This window comes from Parasteatoda tepidariorum, chromosome 6 (genome assembly GCF_043381705.1).
Source record: "Parasteatoda tepidariorum isolate YZ-2023 chromosome 6, CAS_Ptep_4.0, whole genome shotgun sequence".
Lineage (NCBI taxonomy): Eukaryota > Metazoa > Arthropoda > Arachnida > Araneae > Theridiidae > Parasteatoda > Parasteatoda tepidariorum.
Window position 1 is genome coordinate 44756878 of NC_092209.1, and position 15075 is coordinate 44771952.

General features: G+C 26.7%; 1 protein-coding gene across 12 annotated transcripts in view; it reads left to right on the forward strand.

Annotated features, from left to right (window-relative positions):
* Positions 1-15075, forward strand: part of LOC107442885 (coiled-coil domain-containing protein AGAP005037) — a 301042-nt gene that overhangs the window by 88844 nt on the left and 197123 nt on the right. Inside the window, exon 1 of one of the 12 annotated variants that reach the window (XM_071182303.1) lies at positions 14171-14341. The exons of the other annotated variants lie outside the window; for them this stretch is intronic. The gene's annotated coding sequence lies outside the window, so the exon portion shown is untranslated. Of the gene's footprint in view, positions 1-14170; positions 14342-15075 lie in introns of those variants that run through there. 12 annotated transcript variants of the gene reach the window in all.

Here is a 15075-nt window from a genome sequence, read left to right on the forward strand (position 1 = left end):
ATGAAAATGCTGTTCTACGTTTTGAATAATTTAATTTAGTTTCCTTTCCATAAAAATTTTAGTAGATTTTAGTGATAGTATCTTCACCTTGCTTATAAATATGAGTTTATAAGTTAAAGTCTCAGCTGAAAAATCCTTTATATATTTTAATGAACTCTTAAAGAAAAATACAGACATGTTTGAGTTTGAAAGAAAAAATATACTTATTTTATTAAACATTTCTTAGATTTACATTGATTTATTTTATTGAAGTTTTCCAAGAGGTATATTTAAAATATATTTTCCATAATATAATAATCTCCTAATACGCAAAATATATAAAAATTTGGGAAATAATTAAATAAAAATTAAATAGTCCATGATGATATTAAGTTGTTTAAACAATCAACTTTCCAATTTTTTAAAAACTATCACACAAAATAGAAATAAATATTTTAAGTATATTCAAACATAATTTAATTACTGTATTTCGTCTAACTTAATTTTTTAATTGAGTTCTTTTAAAATTCATTCAAATAAATATTAAGTTTTATTTACCTTACGATTGGGTACTGGCAGTTTGAGAAGAAGTAAAGTGATTATGGCTAATTAAGAGAATTAAATCAGATTTAATTGGATACATGTCAGTGACGTCACGCATATGTAGCTTCCAGGTATCCAATTAATAATTATTTGTCAATTCTGATTAGCTTCTAAATTGACAAATGTCACGATTTACCTATGATGACGTCATTTGCTGGTATCCAACTATAATAAATACTTTTTTCTAATATTTCATTTTTTTCTGCTATTTAATTACTTTGCGCTTTTATTCAATTAAGTCAAGTTCATATTATTTCGAATATCTTCTCCATGAAACGTATACATCTTTTTGTAAAAAAAAAATTTAATCAAGGAATTAGTGTATAAGGGCATTCGCAACTGTTCTTGTGATGTTACTCTAAAATCAAATGAATTTACAATGTTTGTTTTAAAAATAATTTGAAATCATATTGTTACTGAACACTAGCGCCAATCGGGGACTTGCAACTCGAGAAGAAGGGAAGTGATTAAGCCTAACCATGTGATTCAAATCTGATTTAATTGGATACATGTAAGCGACGTCACGCATGTGCGTCGAACCTGATTAGTTCCTGAATTGACAAATGCCACGATTTACCTACGATGACGTCACCAAAAATTATCCGGGGTGTTTCACTGTACCACTTTTGGTATAAAATATGTTGCTACCACTTTTTGATTTTAAGATTTACCACAATTGTTTACTGTATATCAAACTATTTTTTGATGATTTAATCATCTTTGATTGTAATGATTTTGGTTTAATTAATGATATTTATCCTGATGAACTAAATTTAATAAGAACTAATTCAGAAGATTATCGTGCATATTTTTTGGCTCTTGGTATTAGAATTCTCAACAACAATGAAATTTTCATTGGTGTTTACGATAAAAGAAAAGATTTTTAAATTTAATGCTATTAGCCTAACACATTTTTTCTCCAACCTGTACTTTAAGATTTTTAAATATTGTTTTTGGTCAAATTCTAAGATTTAAATTTATTTGTAACAACAGAACATATTTTTTATCAGCCATTAGGAATTTAAAAATTAGTCTAAAGAAAAATAAATTTCCTTTTACTGCAATAATTTTGATATCTTGATTCAAAATATTTTAAATACTTTAATTTAGTTTGGCCGATATTGAAGTACGCATAAACAGGCCTATACGGGGAACATTCAGGTTTTCATTTTCCAAAATAGATGGCAGCACTTGGAGATTTTATTGCTTATTTATTAGATGTTTTGCTGTTTAGGAATTCCAACACAGGTGTCAGCACTTGATTTTTTTTTCCTCTCTTGATGATCTTTTTCTACTGATTCGGAATATTTTAATATTATTACTTTAATTAACTGTAACTGTTACTTTACTTACATTTATTTACATTGTGATTTGAAGGAGGCGTTTCAGTTGTCGGTTTAAATTTTGTACCTTTTAGGTGTGATTCCTTTTCAAATTTATAGGGCTTTAAATAATTTTTTTTTTTTTTTTTTCATTTGGGGGCATCGGGGCACTGTTAGTTTTGGTTAAATCCACTAACAACAGAAAGGCTCCTGTGAGTTTGCAGGCAGTGTGTTCCCTGATGAAGTACCGTTCTGCAAACACACATTTATATTTTTTCATTTTTATTTTAATTGTGAAGATTTTATTTATGTCTTATTTCTACTTCATATTTAACAAATTTGGTTTCACCTGCCTAGTGCGCCTTTTTAATTTGACTTAATGATTTAATGTTTCAATGTGTTTATTTACCTGTTATGTATCAATATTGACCAAGTAAATTTAATTGATTTTATGATTAGATATCAAACTATTCTCTAATACTACTCCAACAACCAAAAGATTAATGGAGATGCTGTAAAATGAAAAATTTCTCCTCTTTTGTCCTACTATCAGTTACTGCTTCCAGGTTTTGACTTATGATGTAATTATTCACAAATCAGAGCACACTACTTGGCGAATTTTGTTTTTGTCGCCAATTCAACCAGAATTTCTTCTAAATCACTTCATCACCCTTTCTATCTTTTTATTGTTGAGGAGGAGCTGAAGCGCAAGAGGGAATTAAGAGATTTCAGTTTGCCAGGAAATTAGGTTTCCCTGGGAAGAAATCCGATTTTATCCAATTCATTTACCTTGAACATATTCTCAACGCTGCTTAGTATTCAATGCATTTTGTGCATTGGAGGAAATGCTTTTGCTTAACTTCTGCTCATTCTATTCAGTGCTTTTGCTTTAACTTCTGCTATTTCCATTTAAATACTGTTATTTAGATTTTGTGCAAAATCTTTTTAGAAAAAAATAGTTTTTCCTTGCATAGAAAATAAAAAATAAGGAATAGTTTAGAAAAAAGGTTAAATTGTTTACAATTTTATAAGATTCAGATAGTTAGTGTTGCACAAAATAAATTCCAGAAAAGTGCAATCTATATACGTATTATATCTCATATTTGAAAGATTAAAAATGCCATTAAACATGTATATCATGTGTTTTAGAAATAATATCCTTAAAAATATTACTTTGAATAAATCTTTTCAAGATCTTTTCCTTCAAAAGTATTTATGTATTATTGATATTCACTATTTTGCAATATTGATCAAACATTTTACATAGGTTTCAGAAACGACAAAATATTTAACGAAAAAAATTTGAAAAACGAAACGAAAAAAAACAAACAAAAAAACGAGACGAAAAAATAATATGAACGAAACTGTTTTTTGAAACGAAAAAAATTTGAAAACATTTTCAATATGTTTTATTTGCTATTAAGATTGGCAAAAAAATATTCTGATATTGAAGTAAAAAAGTATGAAATTTGTAACTTTTTTTATAAAATCACTTCAATTTCTAGCTACAGCTTCGAAACGTTCATATGTGCTGGAGATAAAGAATTTAACAAAATTTCCGCACTGTATGTTAAAGACATTTATAGTAAATAAACCACATGACTTTGATATTAAGCACCAAAAAACTTTAGTTTTTGAAATTATATTTCTTTTTACCTCACATTTAGTAAATAGAAAACTCAAAAATAATTTTAACCGAATAAAGATTTTTATGCCCTGTTCTAATTTATCATGATAAAATTACAAATTTTACCACATTCACTGAATTTTTTCACCCATTATAAATTAATGCTAGTTTTATTAAAATCATTCCCAAAGAGCTTCGGTAAAAATTTCCGAATTTTTCAGTGATTCCATAGAACAAGAAATATGGTGAATTTTATCTTATTCTAATGATATATATTAGCATCTGTGAATAATAATTATTATTATTTTAGTAAATGCATGAAATATTTAGATTTTGTATGTGTTTATTTTTTCTATTTAAATATTCAAAAGTTCTTCACAAACATTCTACGAGCATCAATTTTTAAAGCGAAATTGATGAAAATTGATAAAAAGCGAAATTGATAAAAATTAAGGTAAGTTTTACTTACCTCTTCCAGGACTGCCACAGGAATACGGTAATAAATATCAAGATTTTTAGTGCAATAAGAATCAAGTACTCTCTTAAAATGAACGAGTGAAAATAACTCAACTTGAGTGCTATTTAACTCTTTCATCTAGAAAAAACCGGCCTTCTCATCTTGAGTTAAAATCACTCAAGTGAAAGAGTTATATGGAAATAGCTCAATTTGAGTGAAAAAAATTTCACTCAAACTTGAGTTATTTTCACTCGAGTTTGAGTGATTTTCAGTATTACCTGAGTGAATCGTTTTCACTCAAACTTGAGTGATTTTAACTCGTGTTTGAGCGATTTTCAGTATTTCAGTTTGTAAATTGCAGTCAAAATTTTTACTGTTAATATTCGAAATTTTTGTATTTAGTGGTGCCATCTATCGTAAGCGATAAAAAATACTATAGTTTTCGTTTCAAAAAAATTCCTTTTGATAGAGAAAGCCTTAGATAGGAATTTTTTTTATCTTAACGTTTGTTGAATTTAAATATCGAATTAGATAATATAGTACTTGTGAAAGTTTTCGCTGTGAGCATATCGACACTGGCTGGGATTCGAACTGGCTTCCCGTCTGTCGTGAGATTGACCGATTAACCATCTCGGCTGCAGTCCTGTGACAAGACGGCTACAAAGAACTAATTAGTTTCATGAGCTGGGTCTTGTTGGCGAGGATAAAGTTTTTATTTGTTAAATCAAATAAGGTGAAAACACAGTTAAAAAAAATTTTCAGAGTTAACAGTTTGAATAGCAGCATTTTGTGGTTATCCAATTATTTTGATTGTATACGGTAAAACAACAATTAAATGAATTATTACTTAAGAGGTTTTTTTTATGAAAAATTCCTAACCACTGTAGATTTGAGTTTTTTTTTTTTTTCCCCTAAGTTACGTCATTTTTCTTTGAAGTTTAATTTTTAAAAGTAAGGAGCTCTAAACGAATTTTTAAAGTAAGCAGTTTTATAAATATTATGCTCATTTAGGTTCAATTGAAAATACTATGAGTCATTTTTTTTCGAACAAATTTATTCGTTTAATTTATAAAGCTTTATTTTCAAGCAATAAAAAAGGTATATTGTTTTAAATTGCCTAAATTTTTTTAAGACAAATTTCTGAAACTAAGTGAAATTAATAAATTTTTGAAGAAGACGTTAAAAGCTAAAAAATCTGGATTAAATACCCTTTTTCAAACTCAATTTTGCAAACTCTTTTGATATAAATTTGTTTAAAATCCAAACTATATATTTGTTTTGATTAGAAAAAAATAAGTATAATTTTTGTTCTGCAATAATCCTAGCTTAGTATGAATTCGAATAAAAAAATTAACTAATTAACATTAACTACTTGACTTTACTTTAATATTGTTTTTACCATAAACTTTGCTCAAACATAGTTTTCTTAAGTCAAAAAGAAATAAATAATAAAAATTAATGAAAACGACATTTTTAATAAAATTACTAAAATACAGAAATATTTAAATACCTAATTTTAGGCATATTTTAAACTAATTAAATTGTATCGCTTCTGAATTATAAATAATTACAATTAAATCAAGTATGTATTTTATGAATTTTAACTATTATGAATATAGATAGTGTACGTTATTTCCGTTATCAATATATATGTTTAGAATTTTTACCTAATTGTAAGAAATTAATATATAATCAAAAAGAAAAAACATTATAAAAATTTAATATACCAGCCAGGAAAGCAAGATTGAAGACATCAAACTCTTTCAATTTTACAACAATGCAAAGTAACTGCAGTTTTTCTGCAGATTCATCAGAAAGTATACTTCTGAAACAATGACTGCATAATTACTTCAAATTTACTGCAGAATGACCACGGATTTAAAGTTTCAGTTTTTTCTAAATTTATGATTTTCAAGTGACCTCACTTAAACTACAGTAATTTTGTAGACAATAGCTAAAATTTTTTCGAAATAAATTACTGAGAAATTACTTCGCATTGGCTGCAAAATAACTGCAGAGTTTTTACAGTTAAGATTGCACTACAGAAAATTTGCAGTTAACTCTAGAAAAACTACGAAATTACTTCAGTTCTGTAGAATAACTACAGTTTATTTTCAGCTGGGATATAGGTATATAAATTCAAATTGAACTATATCTCATAATAAATATTACTTTTAATTTTGCTCCTATTTTTTTACTATTAATCTATAACTATTGTAAAATTCTAATTTATTTGCATTTTCAAATACTTTAATTAGCATTGTACTTTTAATTAAATATTAATTCTGCATTTTCAATTTTGCCTCGAAAATTGAATTTGAAGAAAAGTGGTAAGAACTTTTATGCTAGCAACAAAGGAAAAATAGTTTGTATAATGTGATAAATACTTTATGAAATAAGAAGATAGTATTGATTCTGAATTCCAATTAAATAAAAGCTAAAAACAGGATAAAAACAGAAAAATTCAAAATGCTGCTTAATTTTTTTAAATATAATATTTTCCACTTTTTCTTTGAATGATATATTTATAATAAAATACATTGAACATCTGAAGATTCTGATTTGAATGAATGGATGTTGCAGATGTGAACTTTCATAAATTAAAGACAGTCAACTTTATTAATAGAAAGCAATTTAAATAACAGCAATTATAGACTGTATGAACAATAATTTCGTAAATATCTTTTATAAAAGAAGTATAGAATGATATGAAATTAATTATCCAGAAATGTTTTGTACCAAAATTATACATCAAAAAAACTAAAACATGGATATAAATTTATTATATTAAAATAAAATGTTAAAACTTTAATATGAAGTCTGAAAAAATTCTAAAACTCTTATCAGATATAATATATTCCCACATGCTTTGACAAAGATTCTAGCAGGGAATCAAATTTTTTTAATATTTCATAATCATCCACATTTAACACTTTCAATTTTAATAAATTTTTTTGACAAATAATTTAAAAGAATAGTATATTTTATTAAAAAACGCTGAAAAACAGCTAATTTAAATGGAATGTGTATATAACACATTCAAAATAAAAGTATTTTCAAAATAAAAACAACAAAGTATATCTACTTACTGAAAAGTAAAACAGCGTCTTCTTCAGAAATACCGCTGTGAACTAAAAGTTGTTTTAATTCTTCTTAATTCAAAATATTAAATGACATATTCTCCAGAAAAAAAAAATAAACGTAAAATAAAAAGGAAGACATAATCTATTTAGATCACAGAACATAACAATTTTATTTAGATTTATTATCGTTTGCTTTTTAAAATAAAACGATAGAAATTCCAGCTTATATCTCGCACACAATTAAATAATAAATAAATCACTCAAGTTTGAGCTAAAAGCACTCAAATATTGCTTAATAAATACCACTCAAGTTTGAGTTAATGCAAAGCAAGAATTTCGCTCAAATAAGAATGTATTTCACTCAAGTTGAGTTAAAAAAATTTAACTCTTTTTTGAGTAGGGGAAATAACTCTTTCATTTTAAGAGAGTAAGTATTTAGACAATCACTTTTAATAATGAAGATAACACCAAACAAAAAGAAAAAACACAATTAAGCTTCAATCATTTTTTTTTACATCGTTAAGAAACTGAGTATAGAGAAATCTTAAAATCAACTGTCTTGCTGTTGGCGCTGCAGGCTCACCAAAACAGCAAGTATTGCGGGAATTCTTGACAAAGAGAGATTCAAAACAGTTTTGAAATTCAGAAAATAGCAAAATTTATCATGAATTTATCTGGAATTTATCGTTATTTATTTGTTTTCAATATAAATATCAATATTTTAAATAGCGTTTTTGCTATTATTATGAAAAAATCCAATGCTTTTTTTAAAAAAATAATTTACGTGTAATAATATAATTTCATTTCAAATAATTTTCGATAAAATAGTGATATAAAATAACGACACTTAAGGTGTAATGTCCCTTTTTACTAGAAAATATTATGCTTGAATCCTTTCAGTTATATTAATTTATTAAAGTGATTGAGTGATTTTATGGTAATTATTACCGTAAAAATTACGGTATATTAGATGTTGTGTTCTGTAACATCTGTTCTGTAACATTCTACGGGAAAAACTAGCGGTACCATGATTTCATGTACAATTTACCGTAATTTTATTCGTAAGTTTTTACAGGGCATTAAATATGTGTATTGCCTAAAATATATATATTTCCAAATTTAAAATTGTTACGTCACACGTCAGACATCGTATGAAAGGCATAAAAAAATAATGTAGAGAAATAACGCTAAATCCTTCAATATATTGAAGTTCAATAAGGTAAAAACGTAATTAAGTCTTATCTCAGAAATTACATGAAATTTTTTTGAAACATTGAAAAAAGAGTTGTTAGCACTGTTTTTTGTTCACAAAAAATTCAAAATATCCATGAAAATAGCCATCTTTGACTACTTTTAAAACAATTTCCGGATAAATGTCAGAAAAATCAATAAGTGAATATATGATATCACTACAATTATAAACTTCCAGGTTATTATACGTAAAATATCTATCTAGCATTTTCAAAATAGAAAGTATTAAACTCACATTTTATTAAAATGTTTTTATCTAGGGGAATGTTTTTATCTAATATTTCTTACTTAATAAGTAAGAAATATTAGATAAAAAACATTCCCCAGCACAAAAATAAATAAATAAAGTATTGCGTGATCTTATTCCGGATATCTATATTTTATTTTCCTTCAATTCATACGTTTTCAAGAGGTAACAGCATCTGCAGTTTCCGTAAATTCTGAAACGAAATTGTTCTGTTTGAGTTTGACCATTTTTCAAGAAACTGGTTATGTTTTGCTAGACGTAGAGCTTTTTTTTATTTTTAAGGAAACAAAATATCTACAGAATGAGATTAAAATGCGGTTTCTTTTTGCAAAGGAGTATTATTCTTTTTAAGAATGTTTAAAATAATATTTATGTGCTTTATAACATTAGAGCTTATTGTTTTATCTACTGTCGTCCAGCATACTTGTTTAGAATATAGCTGGATCACTTGAACTCTTTTTAAAAAGAGAAATAAGGATTTACTAAAAAGTTTTGAAATATAAATGCTTATCTTGTATATAGTTAAATTCAGAACTGGTATTTATACTGTCTGCAAAAATGTTATTTAAATAGATGTTTCTAAAAATTATATACTATTTAAATACTATTTTTAATCAAATGAATGGATTTAAAGAAACATGTAGTAATTTTTACTCTTCCAAAAAACAAATTGACAAACTCTATCAAAATTTTATAAAAAAAAAAAAAGAAACAATGGATACCTAACTTATGTAAGTAAATTTTATATAACCATTGAGTTAATTGCATGTTACTATAAAAATATTTACTAAGAACTTCCTTGTTAACTTATATATTTTTACCATGCGCAAATCCATTTCGGGAGAATCCATGGCTAAAATTATGCGCAAAACGGGCAATTTAAGTTCCTTTCTTTCTCTCTCTCTCTCTTTTTTTAAAAAAAATTTTAGTTTTCTGAAATAGTTAATATTGTGTAATTAAATATCAATCTTATTGTTTAAAGTCTCCAGTACAATATTACCTTGCGCACATCCAGTTTTGGTCAAATCTTTGGCAACTAACAAATCAAACGTGCTTCAGTACTGCAATAAAACAAAGGCCCTCTATTTACGCTTTTAACTCAATTTGCTCAATTCAGCAAAATATGAAAACAGAGCGCAAATTGAGATCTCTGTTTTCATATTTTGTTAACTGCCAATCTTATTACATTTTTCTGTACAAAGTTCATTTTAATTCGCTACTTGCTTTATAGATTTCATTTTGTGTTTTGTTCTATTTTTTTCTTTACATTTTATTTCCCGTTTTTTACGTGATATTTATTACCTAATGTGTTCTATATCGTTTAAAAAAGAATTTGAGTGCTCCTTACACTATTGTGTTGGCATATTTTGATATTGATATAATATTAGAAAGCACTACTTTTTGCGGACATAATCGTACGAGCTGATGAAGAGATTAGGTCTTTTTTTTACGGATTTTTATTTAAAAAAAATTTTAAATTTTTTTTTATTGTGTTATTTTGTTTTATTTTTAATATATATGAATATTTGTATAGATAAATATATAATTGTTAACGGGTAAGCAACCGGAACTTTATTTCATCAATTAGACCTACCTAAGGCAGCCACTTAGTTTCTTACTAATGGGTATATATTATAGCCGAGAGGGTGAATCTATAAACCTCACACTCAACGATAGGACTTCGAATCCCAGCGTTGACACAACAATATTTCCTCCATTCCCTTTCCTCATGAAGAATATTATACACTCCCCTATTTGTGACCCCGGGGTATTAGAATGCGATACTCTCATTAACGCATAGATGATAGCACCATAAAGCTGCTAAACTAACTCCAATATCCAGCTAAATTCCCTTTCTATGATTTTGAAAACCTGCTAGTTGTAAAAGGTTACAAAACCATATAGTTTTGCATCGATGGTTTTTAATCATTCTAATTATAATATTTCCTACATTCCTTTCCCCTCAAAGTGTGTCCTGCCCTCTCCATTTGTGACCCTGAGCAATTAGAATACGATACTCATATTCACACATAGATGGCAGCACCACAAAGCTGATAAATTATCCCTAATGTCCAGTTAAATTACTTTCTTCCCGTTTTGAAACCATGCTGGTTATAAATTATTAAAGAATCGTGTAGTATTCATGATTTTTTATCCATATTCACTGTTAACGGTTTCAAACCCGTAAATGTGAAAAAAATGCTCCTTGTCGTAAACTTTATTATTAATTGGTGACAGACTGCAACCGGTTATTTTACAATAATTTTAGAATGAAGATTCTTACAGAGTAGGATCAAGTCCTCAAACGTTCAATTTCAAAAGCATTTATAGAATATTGCAAAAAATTGTTTAATTTATAACTTAATAAGCTTGAAAATAAGAAAATTAAAATGGGATAGAATTATATAAAAATAATCCAATCTTTAAAACAAATATTTATTGAAATGAATTATTATCATATTGTAAGTAATTAAATCCTCTGAAAATTCATTAATGGAATTATTAATTAATTAAAATCTAACGAAATAAATTGCAAACTAATTTCTCTTTTGAGTATTTCTTTTTTTAAAGAATGCATTAGAATAACCAAAAATAGATTTTAACAATAGATTTTTAATATTTAAACTTGTTTTTATCTTACCTACATAAAAAATTTAAAACCAAAAATAAATCTTTATTGAAATTAATTATCATCATATAGGAATTAACAACGGACAACCCTTCACTAATTGAAATTTTTTAATTTCTTCATATACTATTTCCTTATTTAAATTAATTAATTTCAAAGCAATGATCAATAAATAAAGTTAAGCAATTATAATATTGTTAATTAAAAAAGTTTTCTCCGAAAAGTTCTTAATAATTCAATTCATAAGAAATTTATTAAATACCGTGAAACATTAACAGTATTTCTGCTTTCAAATTAAGAAAAATTAAAATAATAAAATTAAAACGCAATGAAAATAAATAAAAGGATTAGACTTTCAAAACCAGAAATAAATTTCTTTTTAGCAAAACTACAAAGATTACTAATTTGTAATACTTTTTTTTCTTTACAGCATTTATTATTCATTTTATTCAAATTCATATTTTATGATTGTGTAAAAAGAGGAGCTTTATGTTGAGTTAGTACACAAAGAGCTCTTAATGCTTTTAAAAACATGAAATAACAGAAAACAGGGATTAATTCAATTTTAAAATAAAGTGAAAGAACTCTCTTATTTATTTGAATACCATAAGAATACTTTCTTGAATAGAGATTTTTAAAATGCTTTTAACAATATCATTAAGGATTGTTCTCTTCTTGAAACTGGATTTATTTGTAAGTCATTTGAATATTTAATGGAAAGAGTTTTCATTTAAATAACAAATTCTTTATAAGTTATTTAAATTTGCACAATTAACAACGTTCTTCTTTATTGAATGAATGGTTGATATATGCTTCTTCTTCAGGATTTCTTTTACATTCTATAAAAACGGAAAACAAGTTTTAATCTTAAAAATCACTTTATGCATTTTTTTTCTATTACAGATTATTAAAAAGATTAAGAATGCATCTTTTATTTTATTAAAAAAGATCGTGCAAGATTTCTTTAAAAGACATTTTTAACGTTATTTATAGAATATTATTTTATTTCCAATAATATTTTGATGATGTACTGCAAAAAATGGATGCTCAAGTTTCAGGAAACTTTCTTTGTTTTTGACAAAATCATTTTCTGGTATAAGCTCTAAGCAAACGAAAGTGTGACTCTAAGAGTGACGTAATAACTAACACTACTTTAAGGCAAGGAATTTTGACAAAACTAAAAAAAAAAACATTCCATAGTTATTTATAGTTATAGATAGTTATTTTCTAAAAAACAAAAAAAAAAAAAAAACTTTTAGTACTTAATGTATCTAACTTTTCTCCACCTTATTGTGGGCTCCATGTAGGACAACACAAAGAGTGCAGAGATTCTAAACATGCTCAAAGTCTTCATTCTAGTAAAGATCTAGTTCATCACAGGATGGTCATTCCAGTTAATCCACAATACAGTGGAATGAGGTTTCGAGTTGAAGAAACATTTTCGTCATACATTTGAGAGTTCGCATTTTGTCAAAAATCATGTGATTTCCTGGCGAAATGATTCTAAAAATTAACGAAATACGTTATGATATCTGAATCGTAAAAAAGAGTCATATAACTGAGAGTGTGATAAAGGTATCAATTCATTTCGTTAGCGTAAAGAGAATTATATTGTAAGAGAGTAAGTTATAAATAAGGAGAATAATGCTTCAATAACTCACTAAGCATAACTCTCAAAACGCAATGTTGAGTGTTCCATAATGGCTACCCTTACTGGGTTTTTAGATGCCTTGTCAAAAAAGAAATAAAAAATTAAGTATATTAAAAATCACATATTAATATAATCCTGTATAACTGAAGAAGTAACAAACATGCCATCGAAATCACTAGTAAGAAATTTTGAGCGAAAAACAAGACAGAAAATCTGTTTGATTTCAGAATAAACAGTGAGAAATCAAAAGACGATTATTCGAAACTCCACTGAACTTTCTAAAGCAGTAAACTGGTTTTGAAGTTTTTGTAATTCGACAGTAATTCGTTCGACAGTTGGTTAGTAATTCTACAGATTTGTGTAATTTGTCTCATTTTTTTTATTTAATTTTTCCATTTAATTGTTTATTGATCCAAAATCCCTAACGTAGAAGTGTATGTTTTACTTTTCTAAGGATTTAATTTACATACATTAAGGAAAATTATTAGGAAGCACCTTGTGGAATCACACGAGGAAAAAAATTCTAGTAAAATTTCTATATGCCATGCTATGGGATATTATGATTAAAGTACGAAATTTTATCATTTTGACCCAATTTTAACACACATTGCAAAAGCATATTTTATTGCTAATTTTACCAACTCGCTTCTGGAAAAATTACTGAGTTATTTAGTGTTCCCATAAAGAGGGAAATACGGTAAACTTTACCATTTTCTGGTTGGCTTGACCATAATTTTTTTCCCATTGTGAGGAGTAAAAGTTTCAAAACCGTTGAATACTTTATATTTTATTGTATTTTCTGACTTCTACAATCAGATTAGAAAACATATTCTCATTAAAAAGGAAAAAAGCAGATAGATAAAGCTAAATGTAATAAATGAGAGATGTCTGAGATAGAAAAATAAAATAATTGTTTGTGAAAAAAATTATTAAGGCAAATCTGCAAATATTAACAAAAAACATCCAAAGAATAAATAAAACTAAAAACAAAAAAAAGGCACTTTTATAGTTAAAAAGTAATTATTTGCAACCGTTAATTAAGGCCATAAAATACAATAACAGAAAGCTGCTTTTTTATTTACCATTTATCTCCTAAATCAATCAAGTAGGCAACATAAATTCAATATCATACTCAATCTCTATGGATCAAGCATTGTTTTTAATCCAAATTTATTTCCCATTCTTCAAATGCTGCCCAGTCTTGGTTTCTGCTTAAGTGATGGACCTACTCCGTGAGGGGGCACGTTCTGCGGTTTTGATCGATGACCGGACTCTGACGTCACGAAACGGGATTGCCGGATACGTGCTCTTTACTCTCTCTGTCAGAACCAATGATAGTGGGTCCATCAAATCCACGGATAAGATTTTAGGGTGACATTGTTTAACACCTTGAATCACGGTCAATTTAATGGAGATAAACGGGGTGGACGATATTGGTCCGGTAATGGAAGATGAAGGTTGTGTTCTTGTAAAGGATTATTTTAAAGCATAGGTATTTTTTATTTTTATTTCTTTTCCTCATGTTAATTTGAGAGAGTTTAGAACTGAAACCTGTTGAAATAGTTATCCTTGAATGAAGGCAGTTAAAATAAAATGAACCTGGTGTTGGTAATTTATATTTAAGTCATTTTGGGTGTGAGATTAAAGAAAATGGGGATATAGGAACTTCGTGAAATTGTTATCCATGAATGAAAATAAAATGTATGAGATGATAGTGATTTATAGAGGGAAGTTTTCGTTTTTCTTATTTTTGTGAGTTTCTGAAACTTTTAGTAAACTTTGAAGCTGTTGAAAAAGATATTGATGAAAGGAAACAATTAGTATGAAACGGGTGTCAAATGAAATTATTTTATATTTGTAATATTAATTTAAATGTTTTATATTTGTAAGTTTCTAAAATTTTTAGAAACCTAGAAACTATTGCAATAGACATTGAGGAATGGAAGCAATTAGTATGAGACTGGTGTCATTTAAAGTTATTTTGTTTTTGGGAGTTTTTAAAATTTTTAGTAAGCCTAGAAACTGTTGAAATAGATATTGATGAAAGGAAACAATTAGTATGAAACGGGTTCAAATGAAATGATTTTATTTTTGTAAGATTAATTTGAATGTCTTATTTTTGCAAGTTTCTAAAATTTTTAGAAACCTAGAAACTATTGCAATAGACATTGAGGAATGGAAGCAATTAGTATGAGACTGGCGTCATTTAAAGTTATTTTATTTTTG